This window comes from Dioscorea cayenensis, unplaced genomic scaffold (genome assembly GCF_009730915.1).
Source record: "Dioscorea cayenensis subsp. rotundata cultivar TDr96_F1 unplaced genomic scaffold, TDr96_F1_v2_PseudoChromosome.rev07_lg8_w22 25.fasta BLBR01000236.1, whole genome shotgun sequence".
NCBI classification, from domain to species: domain Eukaryota; kingdom Viridiplantae; phylum Streptophyta; class Magnoliopsida; order Dioscoreales; family Dioscoreaceae; genus Dioscorea; species Dioscorea cayenensis.
Genome location: NW_024086627.1, coordinates 12,984 through 31,564, shown reverse-complemented (window position 1 = coordinate 31,564; position 18,581 = coordinate 12,984). Strand labels below are relative to the sequence as shown.

At 43.0% G+C, this 18,581-nt stretch overlaps 2 non-coding genes across 2 annotated transcripts; both read left to right on the top strand.

The window, feature by feature from the left end:
- LOC120253884 lies at positions 1–107 on the top strand. The gene has a single exon (XR_005534452.1). It is a non-coding gene; the product is annotated as a small nucleolar RNA R71 (small nucleolar RNA).
- Positions 108–16,752: 16,645 nt separating this feature from the next.
- LOC120253881 lies at positions 16,753–16,859 on the top strand. The gene has a single exon (XR_005534449.1). It is a non-coding gene; the product is annotated as a small nucleolar RNA R71 (small nucleolar RNA).
- The last annotated feature ends 1,722 nt before the right edge of the window (positions 16,860–18,581 follow it).

The following is an 18,581-nucleotide window of genomic DNA, read 5'->3' as shown; positions in this document are numbered from 1 at the left end:
AATCCATGTTGCGGACACTTTCTCAGGAGCTCCTTGAACCTTTCCCATGTCTCGAATAGAGACTCCAATTCCAACTGAACAAAGGACGAGATCTCATTCCTAAGCTTTGCTGATTTTTCGGGAGGGAAATGATGGGCTAGAAGAGCTTCTACCATCTCCTCCCATGTAGTGATTGATGCTCTAGGTAATGAGTATAGCCACTGCTTCACTTTCCCCTTCATGGAAAATGGGAAGGCTCCCAATTTGATACTATCATCCGTAACCTCATTTATCTTTAGCATGTCGCACACCTCGAGAAAGCTCTCTATATAACTATTTGGATCCTAATCGGCCAAACCGTTGAATTGTGCGGAATGCTGCAGCATATGGATGAATGCCGGCTTTAGCTCGAAGTTCTGAGCTGTAATCAGAGGACTCACAATACTTGATTGCGTCCCCAACACTGAAGGTCTGGCATAGTCGGATAGTGTTCGCTGTTGCTCATTCTTTCCTGCCATGTTTTCAGATTCCTCTCCTTCCAAATCAGCTGAATTATGCTGTTCTTCCACAGGTTCTTTGACTTTTCTTCTAAGTGTACGTTCAAGCTCAGGGTCTCCTTCAATCAATATTGATGGATTCCCTCGGGTCATAACCTGGAGCTGCAACAAAAAGAAAGAAAAAGAAAATCAGAACGATGATAGAATAAGAAGATATGAAATAGAATATATGGTGAAATAACTAAGAAAACAAAGTGCAAAGTATCTCTAAACACCTACTCCCCGGTAACGGCGCCAAAAACTTGACAAGGTCCCCATGCTTATATCCCGCAAGTGCACGGGTTTGTCGAAGTAATAATCCCGGGTGAGCGTGGTCGAATCCACATGGAGTAGGGAGTAAAAACACTTAATTTGATTCTTAGCTATGCGAAAGATCAATGATAAAGAGTGTGATAATGATTCAATTCTCAACAATAAAAGCAACAAGAAAGAGAGCAAAAGTAAAGAAGGGGTAGGGCAATCGATAAAGATGGGGTACCCGGATAATGCTCCGCCTAGGATAATTGTTTCAAGTGCAAGAACAATCTATTATGCTTCCTAATCAATGCAATTGTGAGTCGTGGAAATCCTTAATTTCATAGTCCCAAATCTAAAGTCAAGCCTAACTCTATACATGTCCTGGACGAGAAATCGAACAATCTCAACACCTCTCACTCGTATAGAGTTGCAATGAGCTCTAGGGATTCCAAGTGATAAATCTCTTCCTAATTATAGACCTAACCCTTTGGTCCAGGTGGAAGGTCCCTAACCACAATTAAGCCCTAGATACTAAGATCACCTCAACGCTTCACTCCGTTGCACACGCAACTAAGCCCCAGCGGAAGTGCACCCCTTAGACCATTCACTCTACTATGACCGCAAAGAACTCGAGGAACGGAGGTAGAATCTATCACGTCGGAGGGGAAAGGGGACGCTCCTGTACCTCTCGACTCACCCTCTCAACCCTCTCCAACCTAGCTTTGTCTAACGCTCGTGGTGTGTCACTCACTCGCAAGGTTACCAACAAGAACTCTCAACCCTAGTGTCACTCTAGGGGAAATGTTCATATAATCACGCATTCAAGGTTGGAACTCACAATAAACATCAATTTATTGAAAGCATAATAAAGAGGTTCAAAGAAACAAATACATCCTAGGGTTCACAATACCCGAGTACCCACTAGGGGTTTAGCTCTCCATGGAGCTAAGTACAATCAAAGAAATAGAATGTAAAAGCAATGAATCCATAAAGAAACCCCCTCGGTAGTCATGTCGATGGTCTCGTGGAAAGTCCTCTACTCGTCGTCCAAGGATTCCCTCGTCCGGTATAGGATACGCCTCGACGGAAGCTCCCCTACCAACCTTCTTCCGAAGGAATGACGATGTCTGAGCAGTAGAACCTCTCCAAAACCTTGGCCAATACCCCTCGAAACCCTAGCCGAAGCCCTCTCTCAAGTTGGGGAAAAGATGGAGAAAAGTATACTAAAATCGTTGCTGATTCGGTTTTCAATAGGGCTGGAATCGGGCGACTACACGGGTGTGGATGCTTCATGCGCCCGTGGGGAATTTCCACACGGGCGTGGATATTTTCCACACGCCCGTGTGGATCCTCTGAACTCCTGTTTTCTCGGCCGGCTGTGAACAATATTGCTACAGTACTTTCCACCGTGTTGCTGCAGTGCTCTGCTACAGTAGGCTTCCCGAATCCATACTTTCATCGGAGTAACGTAAACGGGCACACGTTCACGTCATGGATCACTTGCATCTTCAATGATAGGCACGTTGGTGAAGCTCTTGTTGTATGTGTATAAGTCGGAATGCTCGAGTGTGACTGCCTTTGTGCCCCTCCAAATGGATGTGCCAACTCGAATACGAGGATGTTGGCACACACTCTAGCATCTCACATCGACCTATGTCTTCGCGTTTCAACCTTAGCAAGATTTCCTCCAAAATCGGTGCATTGTAATCCACATTGGCTTCTTTTCTTCATACTTGCCATCACAACCCTACCTGCACAAAAGTAACATAAAAACACACAATTAGTGTAAAAACCTGACAAAAGTAATGCTCAACATAAGGAATGAATGCTTCGCATTCACATCGCACAAGCACTTATCACCTGTGTTTAAGGATTTCCATGACTCATTAAGCGTCAATTAGCAGATATAATAGTTGATTTTATATTTGAAGTAATTGTCCTAGGTGGAACAATATTCGAGTACCCCACTTCTATCAATTGACTTACCTCTCATCTATTTGTGTTTCTCTCTTTCTTGTTTCTTTTATTCTTACTTTCATTACATTTTATAAACAAAATAATTATTCCGTCTTCGCTTAGTTAGATAGTAATCTTGGTATTTTTATTCCCTACTCCCTGTCGATATGATACCCACTTACCTGGGATTTATTACTTCAACAAACCCGTGCATTTGCGGGTCACACGCAAAGGACGTTATCAAGTTTTTGGCACCATTGCCAGGGAGTGGGCCTGTAGAGATACTTTGCACTTTGCTATTTTAGCTATTCACCATTCATTCTATTTCACATTTTCTTATTCTATCATCCTTTTGACCCAAGGGAACCCTTCACAAATTGTTAAAGGAGATCCTGAGCTTGAGCGTGCACTTAGAAGATAGGGAAAAGAACCTGTATAAGAATTGTCAATCCGAGCTGAAGTATAATTTCAAGGGTCAGATAATATGGAAGAACAGGATGAGCAACAAAGAACACTTTTTAACTATGCCAGACCTTCAGTTTTGGGCACACAATCGAATATTGTGCAACCCCCGATCATAACTCTGAACTTTGAGCTGAAACCGGCATTCATCCAAATAATTTAATAGTCTGCAAAGTTCAATGGTTTGGCCGATGAGGATCCGAACAATCATATTGACAACTTCTTGGAAGTTTGTGATATGTTAAAGATTAATGGAGCATTGGATGATGCTATCAGATTGAGGGCTTTCCCATGATCTCTCAAAGGAAAAGCCAAGCAGTGGCTTCATTCATTGCCAAAGTAATCCATCATGACTTGCAATAAAATGGTCGAAGCCTTTGTTGTGAGATATTTTCCCTAGGGAAAATGAGTAAGGCTTCATACTGAGATATCCTAATTCATAAAGATGAAGCACGAATCATTGTTTGAGACATGGGAGTGATTCAAAGACCTCATGTGGAAGTGTCTGCAACACGGTTACCCCTACTGGATGATCATTCAAACTTTTTACAACGGGTTAAATCCAAGTACAAGACAGTTTCTAGATGCTGCCGCAGGAGGTACAATGAGGAACAAGACCCATGAAGAAGCCCAAAAGTTGGTAGAGGAAATGGCCATGAATAGCTACCAGTAGAACGCGTGGAAAACAAAGAAAGTAGCCAGACTCCACGAAATCGATGCAGTCACTTCTTTGGCGGCCCAAGTGGAATCATTGAGCAAGAAGTTAGACCTTCTAACTTCTAATAGATTGGTGGCCATCACTAATTGCACATGTTGTGGGGAAGGACATGCTCCAACCGATTGCCCTATTTCTATTGGTGATGTAGCTTTAGTTGAGCAAGTCGATTTTGTGGGTAATGCCATGAGGACAAGGTAATCGATATAGCAACACCTACAATCCGGGTTGGAAGAACCACCCCAACTTTTCGTGGAGAAACCACCAAGGACAGAAGAAGGCCATAACACCACCTAGTTTCCAACAACAACAGTAAGCCCCAAACATGGAGAATCGTGTTTCAGGTTTGGAGACCTGGATGAATGATTTGGAGAAAGCTTTAACCAGATTTGTTCAGACATCGAATAATCAACTTCAGTCGGTCAAAGCTATATTTCGTAACCACACCGCTTCATTGTACAATCTAGAGAATCAAGTGGGGCAAATTGTGAAGTCTCTATCAGAGAGATCACAAGGAAGCCTACCGAGTAGTGTCGAGACTAATCCAAGAGAACATGTAAAGGCGATCACTTTAAGAAGTGGTCGTGAGGTTCAAGATAGGTTTCCAATTGAGAAGACCAATGTTGAAGCACCCGAGGTCATAAAGGTCGAGGAGAGAGCAAACAAGGAGAAAGAGGTGACACCCCCACCTTACAAGCTGAGAATTCCCTATCTTTCAAGATTGAAGAACGACCAAAATGATGAGCAATACAAGAAGTTCTTGGGTCTATTTAAGCAATTACACATCAACATTCCTTTTGTGGAGGCATTGTCTCAAATGCCTCTATATGATGCTAAGTTCTTGAAAGATTTATTGACCAACAAGAGAAAGTTGGAGGAGAGTGCATCGGTGATCTTAGATGCCACTTATTCGGGGATGTTGCAAAAGAATATGCCAAATAAGAAGAAAGATACCGGAAGCTTCATCATCCCATGCAACATTGGTAATATGGGTGAAGAAATGGCATTGGTGGACTCTGGGGCTAGTATCAACGTCATGCCAGGTACCTTTTTCGAGAAGCCAGGCTTAGGAGAGCCTAGGACCACTCGGATGACATTGTAATTGGCAGACCGAACAGTGAGACATCCGAGGGGCATCATTGAAGATATACTTGTCAAGATGGGCAAGTATATATTTCTTGAAGACTTCATAGTGTTGGATGTCGACGAGGACGTAGATTTTTCTTTGATACTTGGGAGGACATTCTTGCGCACTTCCAAGGAATTAATCGACATGGACGGCGGGGAGTTGACACTGAGGGTTGGAGATGATAAGCTCACATACCGCCTCGCCGAAGCCATGCGATATTCTCTTGACTTTGATGATACTCTGGATTTTCTTGACACTACTGATGAGATAATTGATGATTATGTGTAGGAAATGTTCAATCCGGACCCGTACGAGGGGTTTCTAGATCAAGAGGTGGATAATGAAGAAGTAATGATGCTTGGTCTATAGGAGAAAGTACCTTCTACTCCAAGAATCATGAAGAAGGTGCTCTGGAAGATGAAGCGGGCAAGGAGAGACCACAAGAAATGCCCTAAGGTTGTTGGGAATGTGCAAGAATAGAACAAGGTTGACGAACCCTTGTTAAGTGGTACCAAGCTCGGCAACTCTCCCTATACCCTCAAAAGACTATGTTCATTGTGCTTTCCAAGTCATGAGTAAGAGGGAAACCTTCATCTATGAACCCCTGTGAGCTAAGACAAGGTATGTCAAGCTAAGTGACGTTAAACAAGTGCTTCTTGGGAGGCAACCCAAGTCTTTATTGTTTTTCTAGTTTTTAGTTTAGTGTTTGCATGAATAAGGCTTTAAGTGTTGATGTCTTGATTCTTAGATGCTTTTGCATTTATTTTCTCATGGATATTGTGGTGTTATCATGTGCCTAATCGAGTGTGGCAAAGGATCTTAGTTGTTTGAGCATGTTTTCTGTGTTTTCTATGGTTAAAATAGCATTGTTAGGCAGGCTCTGAGTGTATATTTGTGTTCAGGAATTTTCTACAGAGACTGCAAAGTTTTCTAAGTGTCCAAAGAAAAGACACACCTGTGTGGAATTTCCTTATGGGTGTGCGTTTTCGGTCAAAGCTCATCTAGAGATGGTACAGGGGCATGACTCACCCCTATGAGTGACCTTGTGGTGGTCCACACCCATGCAGAATTTATACACGGGCGTGTGTTTCCCTACAGAGACTTAGAGAGTTTTCTTGAGAGGACACAGGGTCATGGATTCGCTCCTGTGGATCATTCTGTCAACAAACTCATTGGCGTCGGTAATTTTCACATGCCCGTGTGGTTCTCCGCAGAGAATTTCTCCTCCATCCCGACAAGACATAGGGGAGTGTGTCTACCCCTGTGAATTGCCCAGTAAGGATGAACGGCCGTGTTGAATTTACACACGAGCGTGTGAAACACTTAGGTAGTGTTTGTTTGGAGAGTTTTTGAGTTACATGTAACTTGAGTTACTGTGTTTTCTGAAATCCAGTGTTTGGTTCACAGGATTTCAAAAACCAATGTAACTCATATTACATCCAATGAGGGATTTTATTTTACGGCCAAATTGGGCGTAAAACCAAATCCCTTATCTGTAAATTTCTTCAAATGCATAACTTATGACCTATATGTGACCAATTAAAGAAAAACAAATATGATTGCACATTTATGGATATTTTTGTGGAGTGAAAAATTATAAAATTTAATAATAAATTTAATAATTACTTTGATAATTAATTTAATAATAAAATTAAGAGTTAAAATGATTAATGCAATAATTAAAATCATTAATAACACGCTAAAAATATATGAAAAGTTCAAAATACTATTTTTATTGGGTTAAAAATTAAATTTAAAAATTATAAAATATAATAAAATAAATAAATAAATATACTAATAAATTTAATAACTAATTTAATAATAAAATTAATAGTTAAATTAATTAATACTGTACTTAAAATCATTAGGGTTTAGGGTTTAGGGTAAAAATTATAAAATATAATAAAATAAATAAATAAATAAATATACTAATAAATTTAATAACTAATTTAATAATAAAATTAATAGTTAAATTAATTAATACGGTACTTAAAATCATTAAAATATTTATAATGTAAAAAAATTTTAAATTTCAAATTTATAAATATCCCTTATCAAATACAAAATCCTATAATACAACATCTACAGTACATCTAACCAAACACTAGATTTGACTGCACTGTATTATAAAATCCATAGATTTTCAGTTACATTGTAACTAGAAATCCACTGTATTTACAGTTACACTGAACCAAACACCCCCTTAGAGAATTTTCTCGGTTGGACAGAGAAGGCACAGGGGCGTGCATTTACCCCTGTGGGTCAGGCGCATGGGCATGGGAATTTTATGCACACTCGTGTGGAAGTGTTTAGAGTATCAGAGTGTTATCGTGAGAGTGCACAAGAACGTGCGTTTGCGCCTGTGGATGCTTTCCTGAAGCTATATATGGCCATGGGTTATTTCCACACACCCATGTGGATGTGCAGAATTCTAATAGACCCCAGTTTTCCTTAAAATCTCTTCGCGTCTCCTCTTCATTGCACTATAAATCTCTCTGAAAACACTCTTGATCATTCTCCCAACTTTGTACCATTATCTTAGAGGGATTCTTACTAGATTTCCGGGCCATTTTCAAAGTTTTAACTCATCTTATCGGTAATCCTTCAATCCCACTTTTCTTCGCAATTACTTACTTTTATTAGATTATTGTGGGTGAATATGCTTGGTTTTTATTCTAGAAGGGTAATTGCATGTCTAGAAGGGGTTTAGGAACATTTTGATCATGTGTTTTTTGAATATATAGCATACAACCGTGCGGTTTTCAGGTCCCACTGATTCACAGGGGCATGTGGAATTTCCACAGGGCCATGTGGATTCTTGCGGTATTATTTTGTGAACACTCTTGATCTATTATACTATTAAATTTTGTAGATATGGCTTACAGATCAAAGAAGTAAGAGGAAAGCGTCCCAGGGAGACTTCACCTGAGTTGGCATACATTGAATTCTCGAATCCCAAGCATCAGTCTCGATTTGAGCGGTTAACAAGGCTCAGGTTTGGATAGTCTTGTTTTGTGGACTTGAGTGTGCTGAGAGATATTTAGTGAGGTTATGAGTTAGTCGATGAAATTGATGAGCTATTAGCCGTGGAAAGCTGGAGGAGATTATTGTCGATTCAAGAGCCAGCTATCCGCACATTGAAGCTGGAGGTATTGGTGTCCTTCGAGTTCAATCAGCCGTATGGGAGATTTGACATCATTGGTGTTGTATAGTCATGAGCATTCGAGATGTCACTTGAAAGCATGAGTGTAATTGAATTTTCGGTTAGTATGGGCTTGTATGACAAAGCATACATAGATAAAAGAAAGAGTATGGACACTTGCCCACGGATTACCCTAGCACCCACGACCCCACGAGCAAGCATCACAGAGTATTATGTGGGCGAGGCGGTATAAACCGAGAGTGCCTAAGGCTTCATGTTTGTCCCGAGCCCGAGCTACTGATTTTTGCACTCAGTTCTTAGCAGATCTTTGAATGGCCGAGGTAACAACACAGGTGTTTTAAGCTGGCAGGAGTTACTCTATCTAAACTCCATGGTCCGGAACATGCCAATTCACCTGGGGCACATAATGGCAGACTTTATGAGGCACCAAGGTTAGCATGAGAGAGTGGGAGTATTATTCGCTGGACCCTACGCCACTAGACTCATCCTAGGGATGGGTCTTCTGGATGCTATCCGAGATGCCAAAAAGATAGTCGTTCCCTCCTCTCTTGGACTCGATATGATTAGGATGATTTGTTTAGTACACAGATATAGGCCTGGAGCATACATTCTGGCTATGTCTACCCTAGGGACCACTGAGGGTGGAGAGGATGTAGCGGAGGATACACGGCAAGTTCCTGAGCCTCAGTTTGCACCGATATATATTGGGCACCCCTTACAACACATGAGACACCCTGGTGTAAGGTACCCATTTTCACTCTTTCTTGAACCCATGGTCATTTTGTGAGACTCGAGAGTGTTGTGAGTGTACTTTTGACAAAGATCGCTGAGGTCCGAGCAATACAGTTTGCGCAGTACATAGGGATGATGGCGCATCTTGACACCACACTTCAGTTATTAGAGTGAGACGCGTCCTCGCCTTTCATTAGGAGACCTCGGACCCTCTGGCCCTACCAGCCTCACCATAACAAGATCTACTAGCACCATTCGATTATGCACCACCAGCAGTAGTAGCAGAGCCGACACAAGATAACACCGATGCTTGATGACAAGATCCCCTTGCTTATATCCCGCAAGTGCACGGGCTTGTCGAAGTAATAATCCCGGGTGAGCGCGGTCGAATCCACAGGGAGTAGGGATTGAAAAATACTTAATTTGATTCTTAGCTATGTGGAATATCAATAGTGATAAGTGTGAAATTGATTCAATTCTCAACAATAAAAACAACAAGTGAAAGAACAAAAGTAAGAAGAGGGTAAGGCAATCGATAAAGAATGGGGTACTCGGATAATGCTTCACCTAGGATGATCACTTCATGTGTAAGAACTCTCTATTATGCTTCCTAATCAATGCAATGGTGAGTCGTGGAAATCCTTACATATATAGTCCCAAATCAAAGGTCAACTATGCCTAACTCTATACATGTCCCGCAGGAGAAATCGAACAATCTCAACACCTCGCACTCGCATAGAGTTGCAATGAGCTCTAGGGATTCCAAGTGATAAATCTCTTCCTAAATATAGACCTAACCCTTTGGTCCAGAAGGAAGGTCCCTAGCCACAATTAAGCCCTAGATACTAAGATCCTCTCAACGCTTCACTCCATTGCACGCGCAACTAGGCCCCACCGGAGGTTCATCCCTTAGACCATTCACTTCATTATGGCTGCAAAGAACTCGAGGAATGGAGGTAGAATCTATCACGTCGGAGGGGAAAGGGGACGCTCCTGTACCTCTCGACTCACCCTCTCAACCCTCTCCAACCTAGCTTTGTCTAACGCTAGTGGTGTGTCACTCACTCACAAGGTTACCAACAAGAACTCTCAACCCTAGTGTCACTCTAGGGGAAATGTTCATACAATCAAGCATTCAAGGTTGGAACTCACAATAAACATCAATTTATTGAAAGCATAATAAAGAAGTTCAATGAAACGAATATATCCTAGGGTTCGCAATCATCCAAGTACCCACTATTGGTTTAGCTCTCCATGGAGCTTAGTACAATCAAAGAAATCGAATGTAAAAGCAATGAATCCATAAAGAAACCCCCTTGATGATCGTGTCGATGGTCTTGTGGAGAGTCATCTACTCGTCTTCCAAAGATTCCTTCGTCCGGTATAGGATACACCTCGATCGAAGCTCCCCTACCAACCTTCTTCCTAATGGAATCACGATGTCGGAGCCGTAGAACTTCCCCAAAACCTTGGCCAATACCCCTCGAAACCCTAGCCGAAGTCCTCTCACAAGTTGGGGAAAAAGATGGAGAAAAAGAATACCAAAAATCGGGGCTGAATCGGCTTTTAAATAGGGTCTGGAATCGAGCGACTCCACGGGCATGGAGCGATACAAGCGCCCATGTGGAATTTCCACACGGCGTGGATAATTTCCACGCCCGTGTGGATTCTCTGTTTCTCTGGTTTCTCGGCCGGCTGTGAATAGTATTGCTACAGTAATTGACACCTTAACAAGATCTCCTCCAAAATAGGTGCATTATGATCCACATTGGCCCATTTCCTTCATACTCGGCCTCACAACCCTACCTGTAAAAGTAATATAAAAAAACACATATTAATGTAAAAACCCGAGGAAAGTAATGCTCAACATAAGGAATGAACGCTCGCATTCATATCGCTACAAGCACTTATCAAACTCCCCGCACTTAAGGTTTTGCTTGTCCTCAAGCAAACATTAAAACGATACATGCATCAGTAAAGAAAAATATTGAAAGTGCTTGGCCTTAGGTTCACCAAAGTATACAAAAAGATAGCATTCTACAAGTAAGGGAAATTTCAACACTAAATCACGAAAAAAATCAATGCTCTAGCTAAAAAAACTTGAAACAAAAAAAGGATAACAAACCCGAATTTCGTGTAAGTGTGTGAACTCATTCAAAACACCCCCAGTTATACTCCTCAAAGTTCTAAGTGCAACGGACTTATTTATCTACACAAGTGATAAAAATTTTACAAGATGGTAGTAGCTTCACACATCCTCTAATGTAGCCCTTTCCAAAGCGGTCGCTAAGGTGGCTTTCACACTTTCGAGGTGGTAGCTTTTTCTACCCGGGTGGTAGCTTTCACTCATCCTATGAGATAGCTCTTTCTCTCATTAGGGCATAACTAATATCCGACTTGTGAGAGTAGCTTCGTCCTTCATAGGTGGTAGCTCTTTCCGCCCAACAATTCAAATAAACAATAAAACTTTTTTTTAGCACAAGAAAATAAACCTAACTAGACCCTTTAACATCGAACATGAGTTTCCAATAGAGTTCAAATAATGAGTAGTGCACTAAGTGTAAATCGGGCAAAAATTCCTACAAATTCAGGCAAGAACTAGAGCATGAAAACATTCAATGTTAACAATTTTCCTAAACTTAAGAATACAATCATTGCAACTAGGGTGAACCGCCATTAGCTATGTGAGCATATGTCAATCAAAAACAATAGAAATGATGTGTGCACTATGAAACTCCCCCCACACTTAAGTTATGCATTGTCCTCAATGTACACATGTAAGCTCACTCATAATGTATATCAATGAAAAATATATGTGGGAGAAGCAATCAAAATAATACTCCTTGACTCCTAGTGTTGTGTTTGATGGAGCTAATTCATTTGGAGTAGTGTTCCAACGGGTTGTGAAGCTCACACGGCCAAGTGGCAAAGCACCTTGGCTGTGCCCATGACTAAGTCTCAATTTCCAAGAAGACAAGACCATCTGCACCCATAAACGAGGGGGTTCAGTGAAGCTCAAGAAAAACAAGAATAACTCGAGTGTATAAAAGATGAAACAAGGAATACAACTCGATAATGCAAAATAACATAAACTCGGAAGGAAAAAAATCGCTACGAGTGAACAAGTCTAAAAATAAGAAAAATAAGATAAAGTAAAAATGCATGAAAGTAAAAAGAATGGTCAGAGTGTCGAAAGTCGCTCGGGGCTCCCGTGGTGCTTTGCTCATCTGGAAAGTGGGAAGCATATAGTGGGTCCTCTGCAGTACTTGAGGGAGGCGACGGGGCTCGAAGGATCCTCGGTGCAGGGACAAATGATGAGAGTAACGTCTCGCTCTAAGATCTGTACGTAAAATGTCGAAAGCGTGCCATGAACTACGTATGCTCGAGTGGCTGCGTAGCCCTAACCTCGGCAACCTCGGCTCGGACCACTCCTATAGCATTCTCGAGCCTCTCAAAGCGATCATTGGCTCGAGAAGGTGAAAACATCCACACTGGAGGTGGTTCCTCGATCGCTGGAGGTGCCTCGGTGTCCATCGATGCGGGCTGAGGCTCGGGGGTGGGCTGAGATGCTCCGGCGTCATCACCCTCATCCTCAGCTATCTCTGGGGCTGGTAGAACTAACGCAAAAACCCCTGTCCGAACCCTGCGGACCATGCCCATCAACCGCATCGTCTCTAACCCAGGGGAGCCGATACACTCGTCTTCTCTGCCCCGCGAATCGAATCCACGAGACCCATGCCCAGCACTAATCTCATAATGTAAGGACCCAAGAAGATCGCTCCCAGTCTAGTGTACTGTCCCTGATACCTGATGTAATCAGCCAAAATGTGCCCCAAGTGTATCGATGCAGCTCTACCATTGAGTATAACATCGAGCAACTCCCTGGCGGCTCAAGACACCGAGTGACTATCGCCACTGACCATTCACCGACCAACTCATTTTTGCATCGCGATTATACGTAGAGTGGTGGGAAAAGCACGTGGCCTTGAAACTCCAGAGCTCGTCTTGACCACGACCGCATAACGATACATGAAGCTCTCAGTGAAGTCAAGGTTCCAGGATAATCAGTAGGTAACTATGCGTACTCCTCAGAATCTGTGAATGCCTCCTCGTATAAGCCAAGTAATATGGAGAACTGCGTAATGCTCAGACTAAGGTGGTGTTCAAACACTCTGAACTGAACGGTGCCTAAACTGTCGAAGCTCGCATACGCCCTATCAAACTCGAATGAGGAGAGCACCTCTAGTGCAAAGGCTCGGATGGCTGGCTCTCTAATTGTCAACAACTGCCGCCAACCCCCCTCTGAAATAAGTTCCTCAATCTCCTCAACGAACTCATCTCCCTACTGAAGATCTCGTAAAATAGTCGTGTCAAAGAATCGAGTCTGTCCGAAGCGGAGTCTCGATAAGCGCTCATAACAGGCCTGATGTTCAGGAATAGCAAATTGCATGCCCTCGGGCTCAGAGGATGACTCATGTGGCCTCTTATCAGCTTGCTTCTTTGACCTAGGTGCCATGATCTGCAAAATTTTAAACAAAATTGGTCAAACAAGTCGATAAAATAATCTTGCGAAATCCACACGATCGTGTGGAATTTCCACATGCCCGTGTGGATCCACGGGGCGTGACAACCGCACGGCCAGGCATCATCAATCCAAACATGCTACTCAATAATATCTCTAACTTCGTTCCAAATGTAATTCATTGTTCCAATTAAAGAAACGTGACATTGTTGACTAGATTAAACAATAGAAATCATGAATTGCTGAAGAAGATGAAGAAAATGAATTTACCAACGAAGAGAAATGAGAAAATAGAAAGCCAGCCGGAAACTTGCCAAAATCCCACCAAACTGGCGCAACGGACTCGGAGAATGTTATGAGAATGTTTTCAAGGGAAAAGGAGTCGTGAAGAAGGAGAGAAATCATCCCCTTTTTAAACAGAAATCATGACTTTTGACGTTCTGTACATCCACACGGGCGTGTGGAAATTCCCCACGCCCATGTGCCTCACTTCAAAAGCTCCATAGGGGCGTATGCACGCCCCTGTGCGCTCTCGAAAAAAACTCTCACTGACTTAAAATGATCTCCCACGGGCGTGCGGAAAATACCCACGCCCGTGCGGCAGACCCTCAGGGGAAGACGCACGCTCCTGTGGCTTTCTTGGTTATCCGAGAAAAATATCAAGTCGCCCACACACCCGTGCGGAAATTCCCCACGGGCGTGGGTATTCACAGGCCTCAACTCACAGGGGCGGCCACACGCCCTTGTGTTTTCTCGGGATGGAGGGAGCAACCTGCAGAGTTTCGCACAGGCGTGCGGAAATTACCCACGCCCGTGCGTGGTTCACAAGGTTGCCCACAGGGGTGAGTCCATGCCTCTGTGTATTCTCGGGAAAATCTGCCCAACTGTGTAGGAAGGCACACGTCCTTGTGGAAATTACCCACGGGCGTGCGCCAGTCGCATGGTCGTCTACAGGGGCAGCCCCACGCACATGTGCCCTCTCTGGAAGAGTTCACAGTACACATCCACGGGCGTGTGGAATTTCCACACGCCCGTGTGTTTTCTCTGGATGACTTAGAAAAACCTGCAGGCTCTGAAGAACTAGCCTGAACATGTTTACACACTCAGAGCCTGCCCTATTGTGCAAAATATACCAGATAAAAACACAAAATAGAACTCAAACGACCAAACTTCGCCAATTCTCAACAAAATATACAATGATAATCCCCTAATAAAATCGCAGCACAAGCACTCAAAAATTTAAACACCAACACTTAACAATTTATTTATGCAAGCAAACTAAACTAAAGGGTACGAAAACAGTAAACACTTAGGTTGCCTCCCAAGAAGCGCTTGTTTAATGTCACTAAGCTTGATGTATCTTTCTTACCTCACGGGGGTTCATAAATGAAGGTTGCCCTCTTACCCATAACTTGAAAGCATGATGAGCAAAGTCTCTTGAGGGTAGAGGGTGTACTATCGGGCTTCGGACCACCTAGCAATTGTTCGTCCAACTCCCTTGGCTCATGTACGTCTCCAACAGTCTTGGGCCATTTTTGGTGGCGTCTTCGAGCCCTCTTCATTTTTCGGAGCACCTTCTTCAAAATTCCCGGGGTAGATGTTTCCTCTCCAATCGAACCAAGCATCAGTACTTCTTCAATGCTCTCCTCTTGGTCGAACAAACCTTCATACGGATCCGGGTTGAACATTTCCTGTATATATTCATCAACAATTTCATCAGTATTGTCTAGAAAATACAAAGTATCATCAAAATCGAGAGAATGCCGCATGGCTTCAGCAAGGCGGTAAGTGAGCTTATCGTCTCCGACTCTCAACGTGAGCTCTCCGCCGTCCATGTCAATCAATGCTTTGGAAGTCAGCAAGAATGGTCTCCCAAGTATCAAGGGTACATCTGCATCCTCATCAACATCTAGCACTACAAAGTCAACCGGAAAAATATACTTGTCAACTTTGACAAGTTCGTCTTCAATGATACCTCTCGAATGTCGTACCATTCGGTCCGCCAATTGTAAAGTCATCCGAGTAGGCCTAGGCTCACGCAAGCCTAGCTTTTGGAAGAAAGTATATGGCATGACGTTGATACTTGCCCCCGAATCCGCCAATGTCATTTCCTCACCTAAGTTGCCGATGTTACACGGAATAATGAAGCTTCCCGGGTCTTTCTTCTTGTTCGGCATGTTCTTTTGTAACACCGGCGAGCATGAAGCATCATGCACCACTGAAGCACTCTCCTCCAATTTCCTCTTGTTGGTCAATAGATCTTTAAGGAACTTCGCATACTTAGGCATTTGAGCCAAAGCCTCAACAAAATGAATGTTGATGTGGAGTTGCTTGAACAAACTCAGGAACTTCTTATACTGTTCATCCCCTTGGTCATTCTTCAATTTAGAGGGATAAGGGATTCTTGGCGTGAAAGATGGGGGTGGCACCTCTTTCTCCTTGCTTGCTCCCTTGTCAACCTCTACGACCTCGGGTGCGTGTTCTTTCGGCTTCTCACTCGGAAGCCTCCCTTCAACCTCATGACCGCTTCTCAAAGCGATCGCCTTCACATGTTCTCTCGGGTTGGTTTCCGTGTTGCTTGGTAAACTTCTATGTGGCCTTTCGGAAAGAGATTTCGCAATCTTCCCCACTTGATTTTCAAGGTTGTGCAAGGAGGCGGTGAGATTGCGAAGTGTAGCCTCGACTGATTCAAATCTTGTATTTGCAGATTGAACAAATCTAGCCAAGTGCTTCTCCAAATCCGTCATTCGGGTTTCCAAACCTGAAATTCTGTTTTCAACTTGAGGGGCTTGTTGTTGTTGTTGGAACCGCGATGGCCCCAAGGTCTTCTGTTGTCCTTGATTACTCCATGAAAAGTTGGGATGATTCTTCCAACCTGAATTGTAGGTGTTGCTGTATGGATTCCCTTAAGGTCTCATTCCATTACCTACAAAGTCGACATTCTCAACTGAAGAAACATCACCAATGACGATCGGGCAATCGGAGGGAGCATGTCCTCCACCACAACCAGTACAATTGGTTACAGCCGCAACTCTATTTGAAGCTATAAGATCTAGCTTCTTACTCAAACTGTCCACTTGGGCCGCCAATGAAGTTACCGCATCAATTTCATGGAGACCGGCCACCTTTTTCTTCTCTCTAGCGTTCCACTGGTAGCTATTTAACCCCATTTCCTCAATCAATTGACGAGCCTCATCGGGGGTCTTGCTACCTAAGGTACCTCCTGCCGCCGCATCCAAGAGTTGCCTTGTACTCGGGTTCAAACCATTGTAGAAGGTTTGAACGATCATCCACTCCAGGAATCCGTGTTGCGGACACTTGCGCAGGAGTTCCTTGAACCGTTCCCATGTCTCAAATAGAGACTCCAATTCCAATTGCATAAAGGATGAGATCTCATTCCTAAGCTTGGCTGATTTTCCGGGAGGGAAATAACGGGCTAGAAAAGCTTCTACCATCTCCTCCCATGTAGTGATTGATGCCCTAGGCAATGAGTGTAGCCACTGCTTTGCTTTCCCCTTTAAGGAAAATGGGAAGGCTCTCAATTTGATGGCATCATCTGTCACACCATTTATCTTGACATGTCACACACCTCGAGGAAGCTCTCTATGTGATTTGTTTGGATCCTCATCGGCCAAAACCGTTGAATTGTGCTGACTACTGCGACATATGGATGAATGCCGGCTTTAGCTCAAAATTCTGAGCTGTAATTGGGGGACGCACAATACTCGATTGTGTCCCCAATACTGAAGGTCTGGCATAATTGGATAGTGTCCGTTATTGCTTATTCTGTTCCGCCATGTTGTCAGATCCTTCTACTTCCAAATCAATTTGGATTAGGCGGGTTCTTGTCTGAGTTCTTTCCCTTTCCTTCTAAGTGTACGTTCAAGCTCAAGGTCTCCTTCAATCAATATTGATGGATTCCCTCGGGTCATAACACGGAGCTGCACCAAAAAGTAAAGAAAAAAAGAAAATCGGAATGATGATAGAATAAGAAGATATGGAATAAAATGTGTGGTGAAATAGCTAAGAAATCAAAGTGCAAAGTATCTTTAAACGCCTAGCTCCCCGGCAACGGCGCCAAAAAGTTGACAAGATCCCCTTGCTTATATCCCGCAAGTGCACGGGCTTGTCGAAGTAATAATCCCGGGTGAGCGGGGTCGAATCCACAGGGAGTAGGGATTGAAAATACTTAATTTGATTCTTAGCTATGTGGAATATCAATAGTGATAAGTGTGAAATTGATTCAATTCTCAACAATAAAAACAACAAGTGAAAGAACAAAAGTAAGAAGAGGGTAAGGCAATCGATAAAGAATGGAGTACTCGGATAATGCTTCACCTAGGATGATCACTTCAAGTGCAAGAACTCTCTATTATGCTTCGTAATCAATGCAATGGTGAGTCATGGAAATCCTTACATATATAGTCCCAAATCTAAGGTCAACTATGCCTAACTCTATACATGTCCCGTAGGAGAAATCGAACAATCTCAACACCTCGCACTCGCATAGAGTTGCAATGAGCTCTAGGGATTCCAAGTGATAAATATTTTCCTAAATATAGACCTAACCCTTTGATCCAGAAGGAAGGTCCCTAGCCACAATTAAGCCCTAGATACTAAGATCCTCTCAACGCTTCACTCCATTGCACGCGCAACTAGGCCCCAGCGGAGATTCATCCCTTAGACCATTCACTTCATTATGGCTGCAAAGAACTCGAGGAATGGAGGTAGAATCTATCACGTCGGAGGGGAAAGGGGACGCTCCTGTACCTCTCGACTCACCCTCTCAACCCTCTCCAACCTAGCTTTGTCTAACGCTAGTGGTGTGTCACTCACTCACAAGGTTACCAACAAGAACTCTCAACCCTAGTGTCACTCTAGGGGAAATGTTCATACAATCAAGCATTCAAGGTTGGAACTCACAATAAACATCAATTTATAAAAAGCATAATAAAGAAGTTCAATGAAACAAATACATCCTAGGGTTCGCAATCATCCAAGTACCCACTATTGGTTTAGCTCTCCATGGAGCTTAGTACAATCAAAGAAATCGAATGTAAAAAGCAATGAATCCATAAAAGAAACCCCCTTGATGATCGTGTCGATGGTCTTGTGGAGAGTCCTCTACT